At 67.2% G+C, this 247-nt stretch overlaps 1 protein-coding gene across 1 annotated transcript in view; it reads right to left on the bottom strand.

Annotated features, from left to right (window-relative positions):
* DHX37 (DEAH (Asp-Glu-Ala-His) box polypeptide 37) overlaps positions 1 to 247 on the bottom strand; it is a 19,874-nt gene that overhangs the window by 9,474 nt on the left and 10,153 nt on the right. The gene's annotated exons all lie outside the window — the stretch shown is intronic.

Genomic DNA, 247 nt, shown 5'->3' with positions numbered 1-247 from the left:
AGCCCTCTGCCTCAGCCTCAGCCCCGTTCTGGTTGCCAAAGGTCCCAGCAAAAGGGGGAGAAGTGACTGACAGTAGGACCCGCCCCTCCCAGGGCGGTGGCTCATGAAAGGGGGTTCTTAACTGCCTGAGGCTGGACCCGGGCTCCACGGGGGCTCCCACAGGGGCTGCGACACCCAGACCCACGGTCCACGGGGGGGCGGGCAGGGGGGAAGACAGTCACAGCTGCAGCCACAGCAGCCAGTGCAG

The sequence above is a fragment of the Myotis brandtii genome, unplaced genomic scaffold (assembly GCF_000412655.1).
Source record: "Myotis brandtii unplaced genomic scaffold, ASM41265v1 scaffold97, whole genome shotgun sequence".
Taxonomy (NCBI): domain Eukaryota; kingdom Metazoa; phylum Chordata; class Mammalia; order Chiroptera; family Vespertilionidae; genus Myotis; species Myotis brandtii.
The sequence above is the reverse complement of the archived record's forward strand: the minus strand, read 5'-3'. Positions and strand labels throughout refer to the sequence as shown.